This window comes from Heterocephalus glaber, unplaced genomic scaffold, assembly GCF_053883595.1.
Source record: "Heterocephalus glaber isolate CG9 unplaced genomic scaffold, H.glaber_assembly_v1.0 deba00001594, whole genome shotgun sequence".
Classification (NCBI taxonomy): Eukaryota; Metazoa; Chordata; class Mammalia; order Rodentia; family Bathyergidae; genus Heterocephalus; species Heterocephalus glaber.
Window position 1 is genome coordinate 18,889,108 of NW_028258369.1, and position 27,787 is coordinate 18,916,894.

The 27,787-nt window shown below is 37.9% G+C and overlaps 1 protein-coding gene across 2 annotated transcripts in view; it reads right to left on the reverse strand.

Annotated features, from left to right (window-relative positions):
- Frmpd4 (FERM and PDZ domain containing 4) overlaps nt 1–27,787 on the reverse strand; it is a 1,030,958-nt gene that overhangs the window by 919,334 nt on the left and 83,837 nt on the right. The window contains exons 1-2 of one of the 2 annotated variants that reach the window (XM_087193748.1): nt 9,458–9,623; nt 7,923–8,052 (exon numbers count right to left, since the gene is read on the reverse strand). The gene's annotated coding sequence lies outside the window, so the exon portion shown is untranslated. Of the gene's footprint in view, nt 1–7,922; nt 8,053–9,457; nt 9,624–27,787 lie in introns of those variants that run through there. The other variant, XM_087193747.1, reaches the window with a different exon arrangement.

The window sequence follows — 27,787 nt, forward strand, 5'->3', positions numbered from 1 at the left end:
GAAAATGTGGGGTTGTTATAAAAATTGAGTACTATTCAGCCATAAAGAATGATAAACTAGAGACATTTATAGCTAAATGGATGCACATTGAGCCATACTCTTAAGTGAAATAAATAGGACATCCGCCTGTAAAAACTGAATAGTTTCTCTGGTGTGAGAAACTGAAAGTGTAAATGCGTACCAAAATGTATAATAGATAATGTGAAATAGGGGGAAAAAAAGTCCAAAGGGGAGGGGGAAGTTGGGGGGTAGGGGAAAGGAAAGAAGGGAAAAGAAAAGATATGACAAAAGGAAAAACTGGGAACAAAATCTTTGTAAATAGGGAGGAGTGGGGCGGTTGGAGGGAGGGCAGGGGAATGGGGAAAAATAAGAACCAAGATATATCATGTACAGGTACAAATTCCCAATGATGAATGTCATCATATTGTATACCTAAAGTGTACCAATACACTCAAAGAAAAAAAAGCATTTTAATGAGAGATTGGATCCAAACATCTGAACCTGCTTTAATATAGATTGTTGCCCTTTTTCATGTGGCTGACACAGTGTGGACACAGGTGAATATGTTAACTTTAAAAAACATATCATCACAGAAAAAATTATCTGAAGTTGAAACTACTTTTTAGGGAGCAGTCTGTTTGCTACTTTGTAAAGATGTTTTTCACTAGTAACAATAAAAGCTAGCATTAACAAAAGTTGAAGAAACTCTGGCATTGCTTTTCATCATCTACATGCAGTCACTCATTTTCCTACGTCCCTTAGTTTTCTCTGTAAGAGTCAAGAAAATACGACATAGCTTGCTGAGAAAAAAAAATCTTTTTCAACTTTGAACTTACAGTTTGAATTAATGAACATAGAATGAAATTTTTATCCTCTCTTTTACCTTCCCAGAAGAAAGAAAAAGAAATGTCATTAAAACACATAAACTGATGACAGTCTTCTGAAATTGAGTGGGAAATTTTCCTCCCAAACTCTTTCTCTGGATCTTAATGCTTCAGTAATATTGTTCAAGGTTCAGATAAGTTGGCTATTAAGTAAATTAGCTTTGAATATACAATTGACTTTCAAAAACCTGTCTAGCCATGAAAGATTTAAGTTGAATTATACTTGTGATGAAAAATGAGGAAAGGATTAGAAAAGCTCATTACTTAGAATTCACATACTAATTCACATTTTTTATTCATCTATATTCACATGCAAGTCATTGCTCAAAAATACCCTGTGATTTTTCAGTAGGCACGCACCACTTTCCATAAAACCCACAGTGGGAGAATTTCATATCTCCATCAATCTTCCTTTCCTATCAGTCTTTCAATGTTTACTGAGAACTAAAAATGAGTCAGGCACTGTGCTAGGCAGTAGGGCTAGAGAAATGAATAATATCTGTGTAGATTCAGCAACTGCTGCATTTCCCTCCCCATGATGCAGTTTTGTTAGTATGTGGTATTTGCCTTCCTGTCTGAGCCCTTTCAATTGATACTTCCTCACCCACCAGCCCACACCCATCTATTTGATTCTTGATCCAGCTTTATCCATGGACATGGTTATTTAGGGGTGTTTCACTCCCTCCACACTCTGTATCCTCTAATCCAGTCCCACCTCACCCTCCCCTTCCCCAGCTATGGAATTCATTTTAGCTGCAATGTCCAATCCCACCTACGTGAGCTGGGATTAAATATGACAGATAAAATACAGGACTTTTATTATGCTTGAATTCAAATAAACAATGAAATTTTTAGTATATCATGCAATTTTTAGGATGGGACACACTTATAATAAACAATTACGTGTTGTTATATTAAATTCAGATTTAACTGAAGTCCTGTGTTTTTATTTGCTAAATCTGGCAACCCTCATGGGGCAAATAAAACACATTCAAGGAACTGCTCACTGGGAATAATGCACATGCTCCTACTATATTAATCACAACAGAACTTGCTTGGAGCTGGTCTTAGTTGGATTTCTCCAGATGTAGCCCCTCAGATAGAGATCTGAATGCAAGAGTTTTATTTGGGAGCTAATGTAAGGAAGGAAAGGGAAGAAACCCAATCGTGTGAATTAACCAACAAGTTACCGCTGCAGGTAGGTAAAAACCAACTTCAAAAGTTATCTCCACCACGAAGGGACAGGGTGCTGGGGTTGCTTTCTTCAGCTCATATTTGGCATTAATTGAGGGCCACTCCTGGGGAATTAAACTCCCCGGCATATCTACCCAAGTGTGTCTCAGAAGAAGAATGAAAGCTTCTGGCAGAGAGTCATAGCTGTTTGCAGCAAACGCCAGTAAGTAAAGACGGCGAGTGCCAAGGGGATGTGAGCAGGCACTGCAGTGACAGCATCTGCCAGTGTGAAATTTCTGGAGCATGAGCCTCGTGTAAATGGAATTAATTTGGGAGTAGAATATAAGTCCAAAAACCATGTCAAGTAAAAACTAAGTAAGACTTCAAAGGCAGTGAGGTCCAATTCCTTTATATCACACATTGGAATGCTATGGCTCACAGAGTTTCTTGTCCAAGATGCTATTTTTACCACTGCCAGGTCACCTGGAACAGTGATGGATGATTTGCAAAGAATTTTCACATTTTGTAGATCCAGAGTCTCACTATTCCATGTCTTATGGGAGATGCAGTTCTTTGCGTTTTGTTCTGAGTAGGGTTTAGGGCAAGCAGTCATTAACTGTGCATAGTGTAAACCTAAAGGAGCCCTTCTCATTGTGAGTTGAAAACACAGCCTCCTGCTTGGGTCTGGAAGTCAGAGCAGAGTGTGCATCAGGAACCAGGCTCTTGTATGTAGAGGTTGTCCTGCCTCCATGCCACGCCACCGCCTTCTTCCTTGCCTCATCCTCAGATCAACATGATGCCTCACCTTCCCCATCCATGAAAACAGTCACATGAAGAAGTCACCTGGAGGAAGATGGGACACCTACCGGCAGTACCAGTCTCCTCTCTATGATACCATTCTGGTATTTCTGTAGGAAAGTCCCTACATGAACTAGAGAAGTGAACAGAATGCTGGGTCTGACTCTCTCTGGCATTTGGAGTGATAATCAAGGGAATTATGGTGCAGAGTGCCTGCATTTCTACAAATTTGCCATCTATTAAATTAACAAGAAACTGAGTTTTTCCAGGTCTTGGCACAGAATTGCTACTTAGTTACATGCTCAATAAATGTTTAATAAATGAAGGATACAGCACCTAGATTGCAGCTTATTGTTTATTCTCATTGAGCAATTTAAAGAATTTTACTTCTTCTTATACAGTTTCTTAGCAATCGTTGACTACATGATTTGATGGTGATGATTATATTCTGTGACCCATGATACAGGGTGCAGTTAATAGTAATAAGGAAGAAATGACAGTGCAGGAAGAACCAGCCAATGCAAATTTTATAACTTGAGCAAAACTTTTGCAGATCTAATGATCTTTGAAATTTATCCAGGAGGTTTCTATGTACTTAGCATTTATAACTTTAACCAAAACAAGACAAGATTCTAACTTAATAAAGATTTTTCTTCACAAACCACTTTTTTCTCTTGTGATATTAATAATTTTCTTACTTGGTCCATAAATGACCTCACAGCAAATCAAAGAAATTCAACTGGGATTTTAATGTTATATTAACATTATTTTTCACTTCTTAACTCAATATGCTGAACCCACACTTAAAGCATTACAGATTATAAGTGAACCCATTTATCAGAGTTTTAAGAGTTCCTTTACAATTAGTAAGGCCCCTGGGAAAATCAGGCAGAAGATATTAGACAGCATAATGAGTGGATTGCCCTAAGCACTTAAACACCAAACCACAGAAATGAACTCAGCCTGGAATACTCCATGTCTTGGAGATCTATGTGGTGAAGTCTTTACATCCATTTAATGAGAACATAACTTCTTAAAATCATATCGGAGAAGTGAGTGCAACCTTAAGTCAGTATCACCTTGAATTTTTTTGTAAACATATATCTTAGATTCCAGGGAACCCGAACATGATCTCTGAAAAGGACGCTAGGCACCATTAACTCCATTCAACTCATTTTACAAATGTCAAAATCAATACCCAGAGGAGTTAAGTTACTTTCTAGCGCCCGCAGTTCACTAAACTTTTTCAATAAAGAACTAGATGGTAAATATTTTAGGTTTTGTGGTCCATATCACCTCTGTTGCCTTTAGTCAATCCTGCTGTTGTTCTGCATAAGATAACATTTAAACAAATGAGCATGAGAGTAGTTGTGCTCCAACAAAACTTTATTTACAAAAAGTGGAGGTGGTCTGGAATTGGCCCATGGGATATAGCTTACCGAGCCGAGACAGGCCAGATCCAGCTTCTGTGACTTTATTTCTTTTATTTATTCATTCATTCATTCTTCTAAGACATAAGGCAATAAGGCAGAAAATTCCACTGTAGCTGATATGGTTAACTCCAAGTTTAGACTATAGTATTTTGTCTAGAGGGATAAAATTTAGCTATCTCTACTGATTGTGTCTCAAACAAATATCTCCAGTTGGAAATCCAATTTCTGATCATGGAAATGATCTGTGAGACACAAAAATATGATTTCTTATAGGGATAATAACAAAAAAGTTCTGCATTTGTAGGTCTGTGCTCTCAAATTCATAGGTGACCTAGTAATTTTATTAGCAAATATGAACTATAAGGATTTCTGGATCCAGCCTCCCCACCTAGCCCCTAATTCATGCAAGTTTCTTCTAGCGAGTTCTTATAGCATTTAGTTCATCTTCTGCCTCCCCATACTTTATAATACAGTGTCTCTGTCAAATGATGTCATGAAGAGGAACTGCTTTCAGAAACCAATAAGACTAGATTCTAAGGGACTGACCCAGGTGAAACAGGGACAGGAGAGTGTTCAGTCATTCGCTGAATCTTTCCACAAATATTTATTGGCCTTGACAGCATTCTGGGAATATAGAGTTGAACAGTAGAGACAAGAGTCCTCTTCTAGAAAAGTTTAAAGTAGAATGAGGGGCACTAAGTAAATATTGATAAGCTCTGTGACAAACTAAACAAAAGAGAGTAATGGAATAGAGAATGGGGGCTGTGGAGACAAAGAAGGGCACATGGAAATAAACAGTGATGAAGGAAGACCTGTCTAAAGGGCTATCTTTTGGGGAAAGTCCAACATGATGGCAAAGACCCAGGCTTATGTGGATCTTAGTAATAAGAACCTCTGTGCAGATGTCCTAAGGTGGGGACTTGTTTGGTATACTTAGTGTGGTTAGACTAGAGCAGGTGAATAAGAACAAGAGTACTCTGAAATAAGGTCCTAACAGATGACAGCGATGGCTGAAGCTCCTGACCATCATGCCTATGAGCCAACGTCTACAAAGCAGGGGGCATGCTCTACACAGCATGGGATGCAGGGTGAAATACTGGCACTTTTACTTAAATGTGTTTTTGTCTAAAAATAAAGAAACCGATTTTTGCCAATTAGGTCATAGAAAGATTATCACTGGCAGCCTCTCTCAGTCAGGATATCTGAAGGTGAAGGTCGTGACCAGGTATGTTGCCAGAAATCTGAGGAAAACGAGTTCCCAAGGGCTCTGTCAGGGCACTTGCAATAGGCTTGTTCTGCTGCAGCGGATACATGCTGTGGAAAGTGAAGTTCCAGACTGTATTCTCTAGTTATAACTCAGCAAATCCTCACACAATACACAGATGGTTTAAAAAAGCTCTGTGCAAAGAAACAAGGATTGAAAATAATGGTAATTAAGGCAAGGACAAAGGAGAGCAAGAAAATAGGAGAATTTACATTTCTCCTTCTCCTGCAACAGCTAACAGGTCTTGGATAAAATAGTAATAATGATGATCACATTTAATACTTCCAAAAGCATTTGACTGCCACATTTAACCCCATAATTTAGTCTTTAGATATGTACATAGACATGTAAATATACACAGATACATAATCAAAATAGTAGCTGGTCAAAGCAATACTTATTAATTTACTATAACATTTTGTCTTCTATTTTAAAGTATTAGTTATTATTAATTTTATAATCCACTTATAGGTAGTGGTGATATGCAGTTTGAAGAATACTTATACAATCAGTCCTACCTAAGACGAAATCAGTCACAATAAATCAAAATCAAGAAGTTAAAATGGATTAACATCCATTAATGTTAACCATCAATCTCATCATGGAAATATATTTCCCCCCTTAGAAAGTGGCTAGTGGTGGTATGAAGCCACCACAATTTGACGAATATTTTAAAAACTAAACATCAAGACCATGGAACAAACCACTACCATATTTTTCAGTAATATTAAGAAACATGAGATAACATTCAGTCCTTAACTTTACAGAATTTTACTAAACTTGATACATGTTTAAAAACCTCTTTTAAGCCAAGGCATGGTGGTCTGTCATCCCAGAACTTGGGAGGTTGAGCCAGAGGATCTCTGCGAGTTTGAGGCCAGCCTGGCTACATAGTGAGTTCAAAGCCAGCCTGAACTGCATAGCGAGACTCTGTCTCAAGAAAACCAAAATAAATAAATAAATAAATAAGAACCTCTATTAAGATATCATATATATATATATATATATGGTAGTTAAATGTATGTAATTTGTAAAGATATATACATATATAGACACACATGTATATCAACATCTGTACCATATTTTATTTTACTGGGCTGATGTATGACAAATATGTTTGAAGATCATGACTATAGTTTACAAAACTTGTCTACCCTAGACCTTCAGTGGTTGGCTGTGGATTTCTACGACCCGCAAATGGAATACTCTGCCTCTTCCCATTGTTTCTCCTACTATTGCCTATATTCAATGTTCTCAGTCCTTTATTACTTGAATTGTTAACCTGGAAACTGTTAAACTTATGGGAGGCCATTGATTTGGACTAAGCTCTTACACTAGGTCCCAACAGAACACCCCCAAATACAGTCACTCTTGCTAAGATGCCACATTACCACACTAAAACATAAGCAGTTTACTTGTAAGATCTCACCTTCTGAGAAATCAGGAGATAAAGAACTGACTAAATCCTATTAAGCCAGCAAGATCCCCTCTAAGGCAATTAACTTTCAAATGACCAACCCACATTTTGTTATTCTTTTCAGCTTTCTCCCACCCTTTCTGCCTACAAAGCCTACCCTCTCTGCTCAGCTCTTCAAAATTCTTTTCCATTTTGTAGACTGGATCTTGCGTCATTCATGAATAGCTAAATAAACACAATTAGATTTTCAAAATGCTCAACATTTTGGTTTTTGTGAAAATTGTATGTACTTTCTGAAGTCCTCATCCCCAGAGCAAGTGATTAATAAACATATGATACCATAAGCCAGGCAATATAAGCATATGCCAAAGGTTTTTTTCTGAACTGGTTCATTTTGACTCAACAAATTCCACAATTTGGACATTCCTCTGGAAAAATCAAAGCCTAACCACCACTCCATTGCCAGGTACATAATCTGCTGCAGCTAACAGTACTATCTCTGAGAGGACTAACTTGGACTAGTCACAGTAGATACACAAACCACAGCAAACACCTTCACCTCTCCATGCTTCAGTTTCCATGTTCATAAAAGGGTGAAAATACTAACTTCTAATTAGTCCTGTTATAAGGACTAATTAGGAATCTACAGGCCATACTCAGGTGAAATGCTCAGCGCTGAATGAGCACTCCAGAAGCTTGTAGTCATCACTGTTGATTCTGTTACTGTCTTCGCTGTTGACATTTAGTTCTATGTGGCACATCTTCATATGTTACATATAACCCACTTAGATGCGCTTTTAAAAAATCACCAATTCACATATTTTCACCTTCATGAATAAGAAAACACTGCCATCCTAATTATATTTGGAAGACAACTAAAACAACTTTTCACTCCTTGGCTATTCTGCTTCATAGCCACCAGGTCAACTCTCAAAATGGATATAAACACTCACCTGTATTTTTTTTCAAAGATGATGAAAAGAAAGGGGCGGGTTTGGAATCTTGTATTTGATTTTCCACTCTCTGAGTAAAGCCAGGGCATTAAATCACTGATTTTTTTCTCTTGGTCTCTTTTCCATCCACCTATAAGATAAATGATATTGTTAACCAGAATTAAACCTGTGGGCTGCTCCGCATTGAAGGTGTCCAAAGTTTGGCAGATGAGTGTAGGTGGGAAGGAATCAGGTTTATTCAAAGCCAGCCATGAAAGAGAAAGAAGGACTAGATTCTCAAAGCTGTATCTTCTGGGGTCTTCGGTGTACCAAGGGCTCCCCATCCCCACTCCCATCCCCAGGGATGCTGGGAATTGAACCAAGGGCCTCACACGCTAGACAAACACTCTACCACTGAACTAAATTCCCTTCCCCACCAAATGCTTTTATGGGGAGGGATAAGGAGGTACAGTGAGCAGGAAAGCTATGTGCCAGGCAGGGTCTTCTTTGTTCAAAGATGTGTCTCTTTTTTTAGTCTGGCCAGGACTACACAATGGACTTTAACTTCCTTCATCTAATTAACTAAAACTTAAGGAAGGGCATTACAAAGGCCACTAGTTGTTCTGAGTTCTATGAGTCTAATGAAAATTTTATCAGTTAAGATCTTAACCACCAGCTGGCCATGATGGCACATGCCTATAACCCCAGCACTTGGGAGGCTGAGGACCCCTGGAAGTCGAGGCCAGCCTGGGCTACATAGTGAGTTCAGCTTGAACTCCATAGTGAGACCCTGTCTCAAATAAAACAAAAAAGATCTCAGCCACCTATGTGGAGTTTCTCAGCAAAACAGATTGGGAAGGAGCAGAAGGGTTAAAGAGAGAGGGATCAAAGGACAGTTTCAAAGGAGTCCCTAATACAATACCAGGTTTCAATGATCTTTCAATAAAAGGTGTTACACATTATTAAATAACAAAATAATTTACTCACTGCAAGAATTCTTTCCCTGGGAACATCAGCAATGGATGCTCTTCTTTCTGACTTATCTACCTCTACTACCTTCAATTTAAATAATGATTAACTTTACGGAACTACTGGAAACAACAGAGTATAGGACCTTTTCACACTTTGCTGCACAAGAACAGGCATTTGAGAAAAGCCCATTTTACTATGAAGAAAAATACTCATATTTTACCATAAATAAAAGGCAAGAATGTCAACAAAATCAGAGTTATATCGATAGAAATGTCCGTTAAATTTCTTTGACTTTGGAACGCATCTTTGTTCTTTATGGAAAAGCAGAAGAGTTTAAGTCCTGAGGGATAAACAGGACCTTAGTTCTCTAGAATATTCCCAGAGTAACAAAAGAATGATGAGATGCTCAACCACTCTGCATTTTCTGTATAACCCCCTTAGTTAATATAGAGGACACACACACACACACACACACACACACACACACAGACACACACCCACCAGAATACCTAAAGCTTCTATTCTCCACTTGTGCATGGAAATCAAATGTGCTGGCTGGTTGCTTCTCTTTCCCTTCTACTTACTGCCTGCAGTCTTGGCTTACTCCTCCAGGCTCGGGTATGCTGTAGGCGGCTTCCTCTGACCTGTCCCCTCATGTCTAACTGCTCCTTTAGTGCTGTCAATGCAATGCCCTTAAAGTGCCCTCAGTCCACAAGCAGGCTCCTCTCTGCTTGCTCCCTTGTCCCTTCATTCTTGTTAACTTTCCAAGCAGTCTTTATTTATTTATTGCAGTTATTCCGGTAGATGTTATTTTCATAGACTTTGCAATGCATGCCTCCTTGCCAGAGCCACAGCATTTGTGGGAATTTAATCTTCCTTTCCTCTGCCTGGTTGTCCACTGTCTCCTCCCGTTAGCTCCTGCAGCAAAGTCACAGCCTAAAGTTGGGACATTACCATGATATCCAAGGCAACCGAGGGCACAGCCCTAAACAAAGAATTAGTTCAGTACAAGAGAAAGCATAACACAAAGCTGAGTGAAAAGGAAATAAGGTGCATGTTTCCACTTTCATCTTTAGTAAACTGAGGCAAAGTAATTTCTGGCTGTCAAAAGAGTTCTTGCACAAATCAAGGAAAAGTTCTTTCACATGAAGCAGGAGTACTCTAAGTAAAGAAATTGTATGCCATGCCATAATTCCTCATAAAATGTATTCAAAGGATATTGAGAGAAAAAAATAATGGAGAAAAGAATTTCTAGGCTGACTTCAAGCATTTTTAGATATTGGTTCTTTCTAAGTCAGAAGCACTTGTACAGGCAGAAATCATTATTATTTATTCTTTTTTAGTTTGCATGGAATTCACTAGCATTGAAATGATGTTTTCTTTAGTAATGCATAATATATCTGATTTTAGTCATAATTTATGACTGAGTGGTGAAATCATGTGTGTCATTATTCTTGTGACAAGTGAAAACGTGCAAATGACTCTCAGCTACCAACAGGAGAGCTAGTATATGGGGTGCCATAGGCCATGATCCCCACTGGTCCCCTCCCAAATCTCCTCAAATATACATGTGGTCTAAACAAAAGCAGCATACACATTGCAAAAAACATCTTTAAGGCAGGTCCCTGGCCACATGCCTTCAGCCAGGTTGCTATGTTGAAACAACATCAGTGAATTCTGGTCCATTAAGATGCAAGCACCAAGATGAGACTAAATATGCAAGGGCTTTCTTTAGGAGAAATACCTGTGTAAAAGGAAATGGGGATGCAGCCAGGCAAGACTAAGAGAGATCATAGACCCATCTTCACTTGAGTGGTAGTGTCCCAGAGTCCCTTAATATCCAAGAGAGATTCCACAACACTGTCAGGAAGATCTTGATCCAAGGTCAACCAAGAAAGGAATTGGTGTCTCCTGGATTAGTGCACCTTGGTATCGTTACCACGCTGAGTCACCGAAGGGAGCAGCCTCTGGCAGGCATAGTCCACAATGAATTCCAGTAGGCAGGAGCTAGAGCCCTAGGACAACTGCTTGCTACTGTAAGAGGTCTGTGTGACACAGTATAGGGGGTGGGCACCCCACTCCTACATAGAAACTAAAGACTTTATATGTGTACAATAATCTTGAGCCTGGTATTGAAAATTTTCCCCAATATCCACCTAATGCACGTATTAACTATGTTCTAGCACTTCTTTTTGTATTACCTCACATCAGTCTAACTACACTCTTGGTTGCCATATAGCCCTATTGGTAAGCAAAATACTTTCCCTCACACCATCTCTTCCCTGTAATACTTCTTTCCATTCAAAATTCTCTTTTTAAGATCCAACATGCTCTTTAAGATCTATTTCGCATGCTAATCCACCACTAAGACTGTACTCCTAGCTTCTGCCCTCACTCAACCCATTCCCCAAGAAAGCTTCTCTCAAACCTTGTGACCTCCATGGGACTTCATCTACATGGACATGAGCACTTGGGAGTATGCAGCCCCTTCTACTTGCTTTCATCATTGCAAGTTTTATCTCCATAGTAGACACCAGGAAGGACTGCAGCCATTTCAAGTTTATATGTCTGGGCCAGGGATATAGCTCAGTGGTTCCGCTGCCTGCCTCGCAAATCCCCGGTACCAAAAAAAAAAAATTACCTCAAGTTTATACGCCTGTGAAATCGTGCAAATAGTAAACTGAATAAGCAAATGAATGTATTAATGAAAGACAAATTTTGGCCTGGTACACACTATCTACCCAGGACTAGAAATAAAGCTAAATGACGTTTTTCTTTCTTTTCTTCTTCTTGTGTTTGTGTTTCCTTTATGAGATAAATGGGAACTATCAAACCCCAAGTATTACCTACTCTAGTATTCAAGGGGGAAGAAAAAACTAGACCTGGAGAGAGACATCATCTCTGCTGAAGTCATGGAGAAATTCGCACAGTATAATTAGCTGACACAGCAAACTGACCCAATAAATGACTATTTTTAGAGGGATTTAAATATAAGATCCTAATAATATCTCTTTGGTTATCTATGTTCTTTTCTCAGATATCACCAATCTCAATATCAATTATATATTACAGCATTTCCTTCTTGTTCACCTTTGTCGTAAATATATATATATGTATGTATTTCATACAAAGAAAAATTATTAAACATCTGTAAACATTTAAGAGTCCCATAGCAGAGAGTAAATGCTTTATTTTTAAGTATTATGTAAATGAATCTCAACTAAATTCAAGAGTCTAGACTAAAAAAATATTCATATTGATTCTGATTATATGTGAATAGAGAACCTGATAAACTTTTCAAAAAAAGAACAACGAATGATAAATGAATACTAATAAAGCTTTATTTCCCAGGATAATCAACCCTTAAAACTCATTCCACCTCACTTTCAGCAAGGAAGCAACCATGTATTTTTAATTTGGTTTAGGAAAAATCCAAACGGACTTAGGAAACTTTGGTTTCTTTGTGAATTCATTTATAATCAGGTTTTAAGAACTTCCTAAGTTGCTTCCAAGGCAGAAACATTTTTCTCCAAAACAATTCATCTCTTTTAAATATCATTAAAGTGTGACTGGCACAGAGCCCTTGGGGAGCTGACACCCAGAGGGAGAAGAACACAATATTAATAGCTAGTCGGGTGCCAACTGGCTCTAAGTTGGCAACTTCCTTGCTGGGAAAAACCAAGTATATCTAAGCAAGGGAACTTTGAGGATAATCAGGAGACATTCTGTAGCATCAAAATTCTGCTTGGCAAGGGAGAAATCAGGACTGCAAATGTCACCTTATGTCACAGAGTAACTTCAATCACTTGGTCCAGATATACCCCTGGAAGAAGCTGAACATCAGGCCCAGATCCCATAGAAAACCCTCAGCCAAGCAGGTCTTTTCCTTATACATCAATCAAAAAGGTGATTAGGCAGAAGGACAGTAACTATATGTACCAGGCTGGCTTAAAATGAGATACAGCGCAAAGAACTACAGCAACCTATTCTGTCTCTAAATTTTTATTTTATTAGCATGTTTGCAGTACATGCATTTTACAACCATCATGAAGACTTGATACATGTACATAATACAGCTTGTTTCTTCCTTTTTAAAATCTCATTCCTTCCCTTCCCTCCCTGCTCCTCTAGTTCTCCTCTCTTTTTCATTCTTGTTGATATTGTTAATCTTAGTTGGTGTTTATGGCTTATAGTATCCATGTTCGTAGAAGTTATTAAGACCTTGTTCCTGACATATCTACATATTTCCTCATCCCTCCCCCTCCCCCCTCCCCCTCGGTCCCCTGGACCCCTTCCCATCTGCAAGAGATCTATCCCCTTATTTCATTCTGTCCTTCCTTTATTTTTCTCTTAGTCTGTACTTTGCCATATTCAGATGAGAGATACCATAGAGTATTTGAGCTTGTGTGTCTGATTCATTTCACTCAACTTTACATTTTGTAGATGCAGCCATTTTCCTACAAATGTCAAATTGTCCTTCATTATAGCCAAGCAGTATTTACAGAGAAAACAGTACCTTGTGAAGCTATTCTTTCCTAAATGTTATGTATTATAGATTTCAACTGCTCCAGCAAATACGTTCTCAATTTCAGATTGTCCCAAGGAGCTTTCTTGATTCATTCAATTGATAATCTGACCCATTTAAATTAAGAATAATTTTGGAGAATTTGCAACTCACAAGGCAAAATGTAAGCAAACTTGGTAAAAATGACAGTTCAATTAACCAAGAAGAAAAGGCAGGACAAGTGTACCCAACAATTAGAAGATACCCCCAAAGACAAAGAAGGACATCAGAAAAGTAAAAATGTCAGGAAACAGAATTACACTTTTCATTTAAAGTGGCAATAGCGGCCACCATTGAGTGGATAGATGGTGGAGGAGAGAGTTATGAGTACAATCTTGCTACTGGATGGATAGGTCAACCCTATGAAAAATCACTTAATACAACTAAAAGGACAGAAGCAGGGTGGTACACATGATAACCCCAAAAACAAAACTCTTAAAATATGTGGAGAAAACCATTTCAGTGATTTCACGCTGACCTTGAGCTTCAAATATTTTTTCAACATAGTTACAAATTATACACCAAAGCAAATTTAACTGTACAGTTTCTAAAACACAAAAAGGCAGGAAAACAAAGTTTTTGAAAATGGCTTCCTTACTTTTTTCAAAATGGAAGAATTCTATTGTTCTAGGATGACTTTTTATTTTTAATTATCCTAGAAAATGTCTACCTTATCTCAAAATTCTACTTCAAAATGATCAATTCCAAGTTTGAAAGAAAAAAGGTAAATATATTTTATAAAACTTCATCATTTGAAACCCTGAACTTTTAAACACCACATAATAAAGCCTCAAAAAACTGTGTTATCCTGCTTTACTTTTAGCTATTATCACAACTTTATGTTTCAGAGAATAAAAATTGTCATGGTGGGTGATTTTGTCTCTGTCTGCAAGTGTAGTTCTTTCCATGTGTGGTAAATGAGCATCAAATCGTTCAGTTCATGCATAGGAATGACCTTAATAAGCCTATATTATGTGCACAAATGTTGATGAACATGGTGAAGAAACAAATGTTTGCACACCTGCAAGTATTTATTAGAACCAAGGATAGGCGAAGAATTATTTGGCAGCTACATTTTAAGGGTTTCTGTAAGCATAGTATTTGCTTTCTTAAAAATTTACATCATGAATACATCTTCTTGTTACATTTACCTCAGGAGAATAGGAAGAAGACTTACTGACCCAAGGACGTCATAACCTCATTGCAAGTGCATTGCACAAGATACCATTTTTTAATTCTTAAGTTCTTTTATTGGTATATTTTAGGTATACAATATGTTTAAATTTATCATTGGGTGCTTGTACCTGTACATGATGCATCTTGGGAATTATTTTTTCCCCATTACCTGTACACCCTTCACCCCCTCCACCCTTCCCTATTTACATAGATTTTGTTTCCATTTCTTTCTTTTCTCATAGTTTTTCCTTTCCCTTCTTTCCTTTCCCCTTCCCCTTCCACCACTCCTATCCCTTTGAAACTTTCTTCCTAGTTCAAATTATCACTTATTCATTTTAATCATTTTACCCCTTATTTACACTTTCAGTTTCTCACACTAGACAAACTATTCGGTATTTACACGTGTGTCCTATTTATTTCACTTAAAAGTACGGCCTCAATATGCATTCATTTAGCTATAAATGACTCTACTTTCTCATTCTTTATGGCTGAATAGTACTCCATTTTATTAAAAAAAACCCACACCTTCTTTATCCAGTTTCCAGTTGATGGGCACTTGGGCTGTTTGCAATCTTTAGCTATTACAAACTGTGCCACTATAAACATAGGTGCACATACATTGCTATAGTATGATTCTTTTAATTCTTTTTTTTCCCCATTAAGTGTATTGGTCCATTTTAGGTATAAAATACATTTACATACATCATTGGGATCTTGTACCATTACATGAGTATCTTGGTTCTTATTTATTTTTCCCCCTCCCCTGCCCTCCCTTCACCCCCTCCACCCTTCCCTATTTGCAAAGATTTTGTTTCCATTTTTTCCTTTTCTCATATTTTTTCCCTTCTTTCCTGTCCCCTACCCCTCCCACTTTCCCTGCTCCTTTAGACCTTTACTTCCTATTACACAATATTATACATTTTTAAAATTAAAATATAAAGATCTAGGAGACATTACTACAGATTTTACAGAATTTAAAAGGATATAGAAAGCATATTTCAAAAATCTGTTTTGAAATAAATTTGACAACTTCTATGAAGTACGTTGGAAGACAAATTAATGAAACTAACTCTGGAGGAAATATAAAATTTGAATAGCACCTATTAAAGAAAGTATATTCCTAGCTTGAAAACCTACCTATATGACAACAGCAGGCTCATATACATTTAACTGATAAATTATATCAAACTTTTAAAGCAGAGAAAAAAAGGAACACTTCTCCCCTCATTTTAGGAAATCAACATTGTGCTAATTCTAAAAATGGATAAAAATAATAGAAGAAAAAAGTATGAACATAGATAGAAATTTGTTTAACAAAACAAACTCTTAGAAGTCAGATCTGGCAGTATGTAGAAAGTGATTTTATTATAACAATGGCAGGATTGGTTCAGCATTGGAAGATCCACCCCCAAAAGTCATCATTTTAACAGAGGAAAGGAAAAGGCCATATGATCCTGTCACTAGTTGGAGAAAAAGTATTGGACTAAATTCCACAGATGTTCATGGTAAGAGCTATCAGAAGACTAGAAGTAGAACAGAAACTTCTCAACAGATTAAAGACATGTACTCCATACTTTCAGCGAGAATGCCTTATATGAATGGAGGAGATACAATGCTTTCTCCTTAAGGTGGGGAACAAGGGCAGATATGCTTACTCTTCATCTGTCCATTAAACTTTGAAACCTAGGCCCAAACCAAAATAGTCTGGCAATAAAATGGCACAATTAGGATAGGATTGGCAAGGTAGAAGCAAATTCTTTTTATGTACATGAAATGATCATCTACAGAGAAAATACTAAGTTCTAGGAGCACCTAGAACTTGTATTTGAATCTAGCAGGATTAGAAAACACAAGGTATATATAAAAATTCAGTTTGGTGTATACTTGCTATAAATGAAGAACTGGATATTGAAATTTAAAAGTTATGTATGAGTACAAAGGACTTAGAAAAGTAAAAAGAAAAAAAAACAGTGTTGGAAGGTGTTTAGTACCTAATTTTAAGACTTCTAAAGCTACAGTAATCAAGGCAGTGCTGGTGTAAGGAAAGACATATAGATCATTAGAATAAAACAGAGAATCTAGAAAAAGAACCACACATATATGGTCCACTGAGTTATGAAAGATTATTTAACATTAACATTTTATAGAATATAAACTCAATTCAAGAGCCGAGGAAAAGATAGTGTTTTCAGCAAACGGCACTAGAACACCTGGTATCCATATATAAACAATTAACCTCAACCCTTTATTTCCATACATAAAAATAACTTGAAGGGATTTATGAACCTAAATATGAAAGACTAAAACTATAAAACTTTAAGAAGAAATTATAAGGGAAAATGTTTATGAATTTAGGGTAGGCAAGAATACAAAAAACATGATGTATAAAAGAAAAAAATTGATAAATGAGATTCCATCAAAATTTAGAACTTTAAATGACATCATTAAAATGAAAGGTAGTCCTTAAACAGACCATATTTACATTGTATATAACCTATGACCACAATATATAAAGAACTCTTACAGCTCATTAATAGACAACCCAATTAAAAAGTAGACATAAGAAGATGATAAAGAGTACAGCACAAGGAAAGGTGTAGAACTCTAGAATCAGAAAAATACTAATCAGTACAATAACAAAATTGAATTATACACTCATTAGGGAGATGAAGTTAAAAGGTTTAAAAGCCTTGTCATGACTTTTTCTTTTTGTTGGATTCTCCCCCTTTGCATTTAATTTGTCACGCCCAATGGATTCATTCTGCTGGGCTTCCTAGGGTTGTGATCCTCATTGTCTTTTCCTAGGATATTGTCTAAAATTTTTTGGAGTGCCGGTTTGGTATTCATGAAGTTCCGGAGGTACTCTTTATCATGAAAGTATCTTATTTCTCCATCAATTTTGAAAGATGATTTTGCATGGTACATCAATCTGGGTTGGAGGCTGTTTTCCTTTAGGGCTTGAAATACATCACTTCAAGCTCTTCTTGCCTTGAGGGTTTGCATTGAGAAGTCTGCTGTGATTCTGATGGGCTTTCCTTTGTATGTGATTTGTTTCTTTTCTCTCACTGCTTGTAGAATTTTGTTCTTCTGTTGGGTTTCTGGAATCCTAACTATTATATGCCTATGTGTAGATGTTTTTTGTTCACAGCTAGTTGGAGTCCTATATGCCTCACTTATCTGTATGTCAAGTTCTTTTCCCCTGCTTGGGAAGTTTTCTGCCATCACTTCTGTGAACAGTTTTTGTATGTCATGTGTACTCTCTCCTGTTTCTTCATTGACTTTGATTAACCTTATGTTATTCTTCTTTGCATTGTCTAGCAGCTGCTGGATTGATTTCTCGTGTTCCCTTACAATTTTAAGGCATTTTTTTTTCCTGGTCACTAATTGCAATCTTATCTTCTATTTCTGAAATTCTATCCTCACATTGGTTCATTCTGCTGTGCAGACTTTTGATGGAGGTTTTAATCTCCTGGAAATCTCTTTGCATCTGTTTTATGGATTCCATTTGTTTCCTATGATGGGATTCCATAATGTTCCTCAGATCCTCTATTTTTTTATCTGTTTCCTCTCTAGATTTATTAATCATGTCTTGCACTATGAGGACAAGCTTTGCTGTTATATGAGAAATTATTTCTGATTTCACTTTTCCCCGATCCTCTTTTCTTGCCAGTTCAGAGAGTCCAGGTGGGCAAGTATCAGATTGTTCCATCTCATTTCCCTTTGGGGTTGCTGTAGGTGATCTGGAAGTCTGTTTTTGAGGTTTGTTTCCATGTCTTCTCATTTCCAAGGAAGGGGGGGTGCTTCTGCCCTAGGAGCATGGAATGGCAGCGGGGGAGCCTCCTTACGGGTTGATTCTTTTAATTCTTTGGGGAAGATACCCAGTAGGGGAATAGCTGGGTCAAATGGGACCTGTAATCCTAGTTCTTTGACATATCTCCGTACAGATTTCCATAGTGGTTGCACCAGCCTGTAGTCCCACCAGCAATGGAGAAGAGTTCCTTTCTCCCTACACTTCTGCCAGCATTTGTTATTGGTTGATTTCTTGATAGCAGCCATTCCTTCTGGGGTGATGTGGAATCTCAGTGTTGTTTTCATCTGCATCTCTCGAATGCCAAGTGATGTTGAACATTTTTTCATATATTTGTTGCTGATGTTACTTGTCTGAGAAATGTCTGTTCATTTCAGATGCCCATTTTTGAATTGGGTCTTTGAATTTGGGGGGGTCTGATTTTTTTCAGTTCTTTATATATTCTAGATAGTAGCCCTTTGTCTGAGGTACAGCTGCTAAAAATTTTTTCCCACAATATAGGTTGTCTGTTAGCTCTGTTGGTGGTTTCTTTTGCAGTGCAGAAGCTTTTTAATAAGATGAGATCCCAGTTGTTGATTCTTTGTGCTACTTTCTGTGCTACTGAGATTTTGTTCATAAAGTCTTTTCCTAGGCCAGTGTCTTCAAGAGTTCTACCTAACTTATCTTCCAGCAAGTTTAGTGTTTCTGTTTTAATATTTAGATCTTTAATCCATTTCAATCTTAGTTTAGTGCATGGTGATAGATATGGGTCTAGTTTTAATCTCTGGCAGGTTGAAATCCAGTTTTTACAACACCATTTATTAAATAGGCTATCTTTCCTCCAATAATGGTGGTTGGCTCATTTGTCAAATATGAGTTGGCTGAGCATGTCTGGAGTTGTTTCTGTATCTTCTAATCTATTCCACTGATCCTCTGGGCTGTTCTTTTGCCAGTACCATGCTGTTTTTATCACAGTAGCTTTGTAGTATAGTTGCAAGTTGGGGATTGTGATACCCCTGCCATGTTTCTGTTACTTAGAATTGCTTTCACTATTCTAGGTCTCTTCTGGTTCCAAATGAATTTTTGGATTATTTTCTCTAGTTCTCTGAAGTATCTTATTGGAATTTCAATCAGCATTGCATTAAATCTATATAGTAGTTTTGGAAGTATGGCCATTTTCACTATATTGGTTCTTCCAACCCAGGAACAAGGGATGTCTTTCCATTTTCTTATATCCTCTTCAATCTCTTTTTTCATAGTGCTGTAATTTTCAGTGTAGACGTCTTTTGCTTCCTTTGTTAGATTGATCCCTAGATATTTCATTTTTTTGGATGCTATTGTAAAAGGAATTGTTTCCCTAATTTCTCTCTCAGTGAGTCTATTATTGGTGTACAAGAAGGCTATTATTTTTTCAGTGTTGACCTTGTATCCAGCTACTCTACTGAACCTGTCAATTAAGTCCAGAAGTCTTTTGGCAGAGTTTTTTTGAGTCTTCTATGTAAAGCATCATATGGTAAGCGAATAATGACAATTTGACTTCTTCCTTTCCTATCTTTATTCCTTTTATGTCTTTCTCTTTTCTAATTGCTGTGGCTAATGTTTCCAGAACTATATTGAACAGGAGTGATGATAGTGGACATCCTTGTCTGTTCCTGATTTTAGCATGAAAATTTTCATTTTTTGACCATTTAGTATGATGTTGGCTGTTGGGTTTTCATAGCCTTTATCAAGTTGAGATAAAGATCTTCTATTCCAATTTTCTGAAGGGTTTTTATCATGAATGGGTGCTGGATTTTGTCAAATGCCTTTTCTGCATCTATTGAGATGATCATATGGTTTTTGTCCTTGACTCTGTTAATACAGTGTATTACATTTATTTATTTATGTATGTTGAACTGTCCTTACATCCCTGTGATAAATCTGACTTGGTCAGGGTGTATGATCTTCTTGATGGCCCTTTGTATACTGTTTGCCAGAATCTTATTGAGGATTTTTGCATCTATGTTCATTAGGGAGATTGGCCTGTAGTTCCCTTTTTTGGTTGGGTCTTTCCCTGGTTTTGGAATCAAAATAACACTTGCTTCCAGGAATGAATTTGGAAGCCTTGCTTCCCTTTCAATTTCCTTGATGAGTTTAATGAGTAATAGCGATAGTTCTTCTTTAAATGTCTTGTAGAATTCAGCAGTGAAGTCATCAGGACCTGGGCTTTTCTTTGTTCATAAGTTTTTTATTACATTTTCAATTTCACTCATTGTAATTGGGGTGTTTAGAATTTCTATATCTTCTTCATTTAACTTTGGCAATTCCTATGTATCTAGCCACCTGTCCATTTCTTCTGTGTTTTCCATTTTATTACATTACAGGTTCTCAAAGTAGGTATTGATGTTCCTCTGGATTTCTGTTGGATCTGTTGTGACTTCACCTTTTTCATTCTTAATTGAATGGATTTGAGCCTTTTCTTTCCTTTTTTTGATACGGTTGGCTAAAGTTTGATTGATTTTATTTATTCTTTTGAAAAACCAACTCTTTGATTCATTGATTTTTTTGTATTGTTCTCTTAGTCTTCATTGCATTGATTTCTGCTCTGATCTTTATAATTTGCTCCCTTGTACAAGTTTTGGATTTGTTATGCTCTTCTTTTTCTGGGACCCTGAGTTCTGCATTAGGTTATTTATTTGAGTTATCTCTGTTTTCCAAATGTGGGCATTCACTGCTATGAATTTCCTGCGTAGAACTCATTTGATTTTGTCCCATAGATTCTTGTATATTGTACTGGCATTATCATTTACTTGTAGAAACTGTTTAATTTCTTCTTTAATTTCCTCTGTGACCAATTGGTTGTTCAGGAGGGTGTTATTCAGTTTCCATGTGTTTGTAGGGGTTTTGTGGTTTCTTATGTTATTAATCTCCAATTTTATTGCACTATGATAATATACAGGGGGTAACTTCAATTCTTTTATGTTTACTTAGACATGTCCCATGAGCTAGCATGTGGTCTATTTTGGAGAATGACCTGTGTGCAGCCGAAAAGAATGTGGATTCTGATTTTGTGGGGTGGAACACTCTGTAAACATCTATTGAGTCTATTTGTTCAATAACTTGGTTCAGTTCTACAATTTCATTGTTAATTTTTTGTCTAGATATTCTCTCTATTTGTGATAGTGGGGTATTGAGGTCCCCCACTACAATTGTGTTAGGGCTTATTTGGTTTTTCATGTCCATTAATATTTGTTTTGTATAATTGGGGGCATTCGTATTTGGTGCATATATATTTAGGATTATCATCTCTTCCTCTTGGATTGTTCCCTTCACAAGGATGTAGTGACCATCTTTGTCTCTCTTAATTAGTTTTGATTTGAAATCTACTTTGTCTGCAAATAAGATTGCTACCCCTGCTTTTTTCTGGGTTCCTGTCACATGGAGAACTGTTTTCCATCCTGTTACTTTCAGTCTATGAATTTCTTTTTGAGTTAGGTGTGTTTCTTGTATACAGCATATTGTTGGATTTTGCTTCTTAATCCATTCTACCAGTCTATTTCTTTTGATTGGTGAATTGAGGCCATTAACATTGATGGTTATAATTGATATATACTGATGCATCCTTATCATGATGTTTTACTTTTATTGGCTCTTTTATTTATTTTTCCCCCTTTCCCTTTAGTTTCTTTCCTTGCCTGGTGGCTTCTCTCTGTTGGGCCTCATGAAGTTGTGACCTTCATTGTCTTTTTCTAGGATATTGCTTAGAATTGTTTGGAGTGCTGGTTTGGTGTTCATGAAATTTCTCAGGTATTCTTTGTTGTGGAAGTATCTAATTTTCCCATTGATTTTGAAAGATAATTTTGCAGGATACAACAGTCTAGGTTGGAAATTATTTTCTTTGAGGGCTTGAAATACTTTACTCCAGGCTCCCCCTGACTTGAGGGTTTGTGTTGAGAAGTCTGCTGTGATTTTGATGGGCTTTCCTTTGTAGGTGATTTGTTTCTTTTCTCTAACTGCTTGTAGGATTTTGTTCTTCTATTGGGTTTCTGGGATCCTGACTATTATATGTCTATGGGTAGATTTTTTTTTTATCGTGGCTAGTTGGAGTTCTATATGCCTCACTTATCTGTATATCCAATTCTCTACCTCTGTCCAGTCAGTTTTCCACTATTATTTCTGTGAACAGTTTTTTTAAGTCAATTTTCTCCTGTTTTTTCATGGACTCCCATCAGTCTTATGTTAATCTTCTTTGCATCGTCTAGCAGCTGCTGGATAGATTTCTCTTGGTCCCTTACTATTTTTGAGAAATTTCTGTTTTCATGGTCCTTAACCATGATCCTGTCTTCTATATCTGATATTCTATCCTCATATTCCCTTAATCTACTCTGCATGCGTTCAATGGCATTTTTAATCTCCTGCATATCTGTTTGAATCTGTTTCATGGATTCCATTTCTTTCTTATGTTGGGCAATCATGGTTTCCATTTCTTTCCTTTGCTGGGCATTCATGGATTCCAGCATGTTTCTGAGCTTATCTTTTTTTTAATCTGTTTCTGTTCTAGAGCCGCTAATCATGTCTTTCACTCTGCTCACCATCTCTGTAGTTATCTGGGAGATTATTTCTGTTTTGAATTGTTCTAGAGCCTCATTCATCTGTTTCATTACTTCCTGTGCTATCAGTTTAGGATGTCCAGGTGGTTGATTATCAGACTTTTGCACCTCCTTTCCCCCAGAATTTGCCTTTTGTGAGGTGGAAGTCTGAGTTTGTGCCTCACTTAAATGCCTCACTTCTCATTTTTGTTTTTGGTACTGTCCTTGGTTTAGTTCCTGGGTTGATGCTTTGAAGTTGCTTATTGTAAGTATCTTTTTTGATGTATTTAGAATCCTTATGGAATGATTGCTTCTCATAGCTGTCTTCCAGATATAGCTAGTCTTTAGATTTTGAGTCTCTAATGGCTCCGAGGCTATCTCATTTAGATCAATCACAACACCTTACCCCAAGTGATACAATCAGCAACACAATAGCACCAAGTACCTCTTAGAAAATGACAATTTGTGGTAGTTATTAATCTACCACCTTTAACTGTGTGAATTAAATCAAAATGAAGGACCAACCCAACATATGTTTATAGTGAATAAATTCTTCAATATAGCAACTTTACCCTTCCGGATGGGGAGTTAGAAGGTGTTGGGGAGTGAGGGAGAGATAGGTAGGTAGAAGGATAGGGGAAGGTTAGCAGTGAAGCCGGAGCAGGTGAGAGAAGGAAAGAGAAGAAAAGAAAAATAAAGAAGGAATCTGAATTAGGGTCAGAACAGGAACAGAAATGGAGATGAAGAACAATGTCAAACAGCAAGAGAGTGAGTGTGAGCAAAAGGAAAGAGAAAAGAAAGAAGAAAATAGAAGAGAAAAACTAAAAATTGCAAAGAGTAGGAAAAAAACTGAAAAATAAGAGAGGGGAAAAAACCAATAATACTAATTTTGGAAATAAAAAATAAAAATGAAAATGAAGGACAACCTTCAGGGGATGTCTCTGCCATCACAATAGACAATGTGGGCAGCAGTGTCCAGATATAAGTCAATGAGTCTTAGCCAGCCAGTCACAGACCCGTGAGATTCAGGCAGATTTCTGGCTGCAAGTTCCAAGTTGAGTTCCCTGACCCCTGTAGGGTTGAACTCTCCAAGGTTGTACTTCAGGTTCCAACCCATAGTTCAGGTTCCGATGGTAGGTGATGATTCCTCCAACTTACCCAGTATGGTGGTCTGGTGGTCTGGTGTCCCGTGTCTTTGTAGTGTGGAACCAGGTGGCGGTACAGTCAAGAGGTCAGAGAAGCAGCGGGGGGGGGGGGGGTTGTGTCCTGCAGGCGACCACGTGGCTAAGCAGATTGGGTGGGGACTGGATGGGGTGGGGCTCCCTGCAACCCCGGACCTCTCTCCCAGCATCCCGCGGATGCGCCTGGCATGGGCTCGATTGGGTGGGGCTCCCCCCATAAGATACTTTTTAATTAGGATCAACTTCTCTAAAAGTTCTCATAGTTCATATTAAGTTCTCTTATATAAAGTACACATGGAATATTTCTATAGACTGGACAATAGACAGGGACACAAAACAAGTCTCAATATATTTGAAAAGACTGGGAGCATACAAGGTATATTTTGTGAACACAGATTCTGAGAAAGTGAAGTGTGGCCCATGTTACTGATGAAGTCTGCTGCTTTCCCTGACTGACATACAAGGAATTCCCAAAAGGAAGCCATGATGGTGGCTTAGATGATAGGAAGCACAAAACTGGCTACATTAGAACATCTCAACTCTTAACCCACCCACCATCCATTTTTCAGCCTAAAGGGTTGGACTCTTATTTTCAACCAATATCCATGAGAAAGTAAGTTTTGTCACTAGAGCAAAGCAAAGACTCTTAGGGCCGGGGATTTAGCTCAGTGGTTCCACCCCCTGCCTCGCAAGCGGAAGGACCTGAGTTTGATCCCTGGTACCAAAAAACAAAACAAAACAAAGACTCCTAGTCATATGAAAGTATTTCATTAACTACTCTCAAATGAGGAGTTAGAAGTTGATAACAAATCTTCACTATCTCTTAGAAGTTTCTTGGTATAATATTTATCCATAAAATACTGTAGGTAAACTGCATATAATTCACATTCCAAGGTGTGAGTTTAACCATTTCCCCAATTTTTTATTGTCATCGTACCCAAGCTAAAGTCAAATACTTCCTCAAATTTTTTTAACAAAAGCCATAAGAAAAGTTCGAAAGTTCAAAATTCACTTCCTAGTTCTTTGTCCCTAAAAATCTTGTAGAAATACACGTAGTGTGCTTTCTTAAGGGAGACAGCATCAAGCTAAATGGAATCAAAAAATAGGGTAAGAAACCAAATGAGTGACACTTTCTTCTAAAATAACCATTCTCTAACAAAAAGAAAAAAATAATAATCCTGCCCATCTGATAGGATACAATTTCATGAGGAAGTCAGCTGTCAACTACTTACTTATTAAAACAGAACACCATTTTGGAGAATGCTTAGTCAAGGGATAGTTCCTACTGTGTGCCAAGGAACTCTGTTGGGGTTTCGCTGCATTCCTATTCAAGACCTGTAGAGCATGTAACACAAAAGAAGTGTTATAGATTACATCTAGATGTCTGACAAGACACTCAAGTGCTCAGAAGCAGAGATTTGGAGAAGTGATTGAATTATGAGGGTGCAACAGCAGAATTGCTTTTAAGAAGTGGGGCCTGGTTACAGATGAATCACTGGGGGCATGACCTGAAAAGTCACTGGGGGTGTGACCACACTCCCTCCCAGCTCTTTTCTTTTCTTTCTGCTTCCTGGCCACCATGATATGAGCAACTTTCCTCCACTCAGGCCCTTCTGCCATGCTACTTTGTGTTTAAGCTTGCTAAACATGGTCTGAAACTTCTAAAATGTGAGCCAAAATAAACCTCTCCTCTTTACATTGTGGATGTTAGGTATTTTGTGCCAGCAACGAGGAAAGTGACTAAGACAGATTTTGATACCAGGAGTAGGGCCACTGCTATGAGGCTACCTGGCCATGTAGTTCAGAAACCTTTGAATCTGGTTTGTGAGATGCACTTGGTGAGTTTGGAGATGCAAACTGGAGAAACATCCCTAGAATGCAGTATGTTGAGCTTGATGGGAGATTCTGATCAGAGATCAGAAGAACAGAATACAGATAAGAAGGCTCACAATAAAGACCAGGCACAGTGAGTTTGGAGATGCAAACTGGAGAAACATCCCTAGAATGCAGTATGTTGAGCTTGATGGGAGATTCTGATCAGAGATCAGAAGAACAGAATACAGATAAGAAGGCTCACAATAAAGACCAGGCACAGGATTCAGTTGGAGATAAAGAATTCATTGGCAGTTGGACTCTGTACCATGTATGCTATGTACTGGCAGAAAATTTGTTACATTTTGCTCATATCCTGAAACACTGCCAAAGATTTAGATTAAGGGTGTGGACTAATTAATCTAGCAGAGGAAATTTCAAGGCAGCCCATTTTCAGAATAAAGCATGGATACTGTTTGTGGCTTTTAGCCAAGTTTACAGAGAATGTCAGGAGCAAAAAAAAAAAGCTATTTGAAAACTTTTCAGCTTGTCTAGAAAAGAAGAGCCTGCAAAAGTGGTGCCTTGGAGAGTGAAGTTGCTGAAAACAGTAAAAAGAACCCAAGTGGTTTACATCAGGACAATAGAAATGATACCTTGAGAGCCTGTGAAGAATCTGCAGGACACCACCCATCACAGCCTCAAGAGTACAGAATAGTAAACCTTTCATTTGAGAAGAAAGCCCTGCAAAAACTGCTCAAGAACAACCACCTAGAGAACTGCTTTGCTAGGATTTGTTTCACAGTGCTCAACCATCTAGGCACTCTGAGGCTGCTCCAGCCATGATCCAAAGGGGCCTGGCTACTGCCAGAGCTACAGGCAGAACTTCACATCATTCATGTGGTGCTGGTTCTATGGGTAAGAATGCAAGAGTTGTTGGATTAGGAAGGCTTCTGCCCAGATTTCAGAAGAAAGCCTGGGAGGCCAAGCAGTATGGTCCTCAGAGGGCAGTGTGTGAAGCTGTGAGAGTGAAGCTGAAAGTGCACAGGAGACTTTACAAGATTAGAAATGCCAGAAACATAGAAGATCTAGAGAGAAAAGCCACAGGCAATGGACAAAGCCACCCCAAAAGAGAGGCCATGGGAACTTTGGCAGGCTGTGCCATAGGGATGGTGCCAATAAAATCATTTGGAATTCATATTTCACTACAACTTGCCCTAGGTGGACACACAGCTACAGGATTTAATGTTTTCTCTGCTTGGTTTTGGTATTGCTTTGGTTCCATTGACTTCTATGCCCCTGATCCTCCCTCTTGGAATGGAAATTTTTACCTTGTGCTGTTGCATGTCCGCAGTGTTTAACTTTCTCTTTGATTTTTATAGGAGCTCACAGTTAAGAGTTTCAAGGTTTAGAGGAGACATTGGCCTTGGACTTTTCAGCACTGATGAAAATGTTAAGAACATGTTGACTTTTGGAGATAAACTAAATGCATTTTGCACACAGAGATCCACATGATTCTTTTGGAGATGGGGGCAGAATGTTATGGTTTACATCTAGATATTCCCCAAGAGCTTGTGTGCTCAGAAGTGGGGCTATTGGAAGGTGGCTGAATTATAGCAGTGCTACTGATGATTTGCTGTTAGGAGGTAGGGCCTGGTTATAGGTGGGTCACTGGGGACATGATCTGGAAGGGCACATCTACATACCAGCCCTTCCTTTCTTTCTCTACTTCCTAGCCTCCATGAGAGCAGTTTTACTCCTCCCAGGCTCTTCTGCTATACTTTTTTTGTTTAACCCTGTCAAACTTGGACGGACACTTCTAAAACATG